This window comes from Microtus ochrogaster, chromosome 10 (genome assembly GCF_000317375.1).
Source record: "Microtus ochrogaster isolate Prairie Vole_2 chromosome 10, MicOch1.0, whole genome shotgun sequence".
Lineage (NCBI taxonomy): Eukaryota > Metazoa > Chordata > Mammalia > Rodentia > Cricetidae > Microtus > Microtus ochrogaster.
Genome location: NC_022016.1, coordinates 61,349,979 through 61,352,060, shown reverse-complemented (window position 1 = coordinate 61,352,060; position 2,082 = coordinate 61,349,979).

Here is a 2,082-nt window from a genome sequence, read left to right as displayed (position 1 = left end):
GGAGGAGGAGGAGGAGGAGGAGGACAATGACGACGACCCTTGGCCCAGTGGCTGGTACCTTCACTGCATAGGTGTCCTGTGTTCTGCCCTGAAGGCAAGGTGCAGAAACCTCTCTTGCCAGTAGGTGGCACTGCAGACTGGTATTCCATTGTGCCTGTGGGTTACATTTCTCTCCTTCCACGCTACGGATTACTGTCCTGGACTCTAGGAGCCAAAAAGGACTTCAGGTGCTCTGACCATGTTTCTGGAACATCTCTATATGACGAGCCGGCAGCTCTCACCGAAAACCACTGTGATGGTGTGTCTGGAGAAACACCTGTGACCATGACCTGCAATATAGACCGAGTATGTGTTTATAGGTGTGATGGACACACTTCTCTGCTGAGGACTGTGTGTGCACACTTGTATGTGTGTCTGTGCCTTGTGTATCACACACACCTGTAAGCTCGGAGTGTGCACGGATGGCTCTCTCTGTAATTTGAGGATCCTGGGCCCCACTGATTGATGACCAGCCTTACTCCTTGGTCCTGGCTGCCCCCCATCATCTCACGGGCACTGCATGTGCCTCACTCAAGGGCCATGGAGGCCAGGCCGCTCAGTCTTTCTCTTTAGTTTCCTGTGTCTGTTTCACTTCTGTTGCCTCTGACTTCTCTACCTCCTTTCCCTGTGGCTCTGCAGCTTTGGGGAGGGAGTGTGACAGAACCAGATGCCACCTGACTCAGTCTCCCCACATCTCTTCCCTCCTCCAACAGAGCCAGGGCTAATATGGTCAGATTAGGAGCTACCCAACGGCCACTGTGAGGCAAGCTGACTTCCTTCCTGGCCTTCTGTTCTTGCCAGCCCTGGTTTACCTTTGACCTTGACTGGGAAGTGTCTTCCTGAAGGGCCACACCACCACAAACTGACACTGATCAAAAGGTTGCCAAGGTCATTGCAAACATACTGTGTGAGTGGGGTCACAAACCCTATGTTTAAGGAGCCACTCAGGAAGCAGATAGAAGTAAAGGGCATTGGGCTAGGTCTTGAGGACAATGGCATCCAGGGTCCTGTACCTCTCTGCCATGTAGAAATTTGAGCTGGTAGGACCTGATGTTCCACTATGTTTTGTTTTGTTCTGAGAAGTTAGAATCTGAACTTTCAAATATTGGCAACTATTTCAAGTTTAGAAAACACTGCACAGGCCAAAGGAAGCTTACCTTGTCTGCTAAATCTATCCCTCCAATCTCCAGTTTGCTCCTACTGGCCCTAGCCAGCTGAATGGGGCTGATAGACTCAAGTAACTGAGAACGGAAGGACATTGCTCTCAGAACCACAGCTTGGGGTCTTTATGAGACCTTGGGGATGGGTGTAGAACATCCCCTGTGTGTTTAAAGGCTTGGGTACAAGCTGGGCATGGAAGTGCATACCTGTTATCCCAGCACCAGAAGCTGAGGTTAGAGGATGCTAAATTCAAGGCCAGCCTGGCCTACCATCATGACCCTATTAAAAAGCAAACAAGACAAAACAAGAACCTGAATGTCCTTTGGTACTGTGGCATGCGCCTTTAATCCCAGCACTAGGGGACAGAGGTAGGTGGATCTCTTTGAGTCCAAGGGCAGTCTGGTCTACAGCGTGAGTTCCAGAACAAGCTCCAAAGCTATACAATGACATCCTGTTTCAAAACAAAAAACTGAACAAATGGGCACAAACCTCGTTCTTAAATCAACACACCTATAATCTTAACTTCCAATTTCCTGTCAATAGTGTCCAAGTATCCCCTACTGAGAGCAAGGTCAAGAACGAAACCCTCACTGTAGCAAACACTGTGCTGGCCCACCTAGCAGTAGCCCCCTGTTTACCTCTATCTCTGCTGCCCTGGGCTCCTTCACCTGGCCTCGCTGGCTTGCTGTTTGGCGTGAACCCTCAAGTGCCTCCTTGGAAGGAGAGCATGTGGTCCTTTGTCTGTGACCCCTTACCTAGGACAGGAGTGGGCACGCACCGTTCTTAGCCCCTCCCCATTGCTGACTTTCAGCACATCAGTGGCTCCTGCTCTGTCCACTCATTTCCTGGTCAGATGATAAAGGTGCTACATGCTTATTGCTG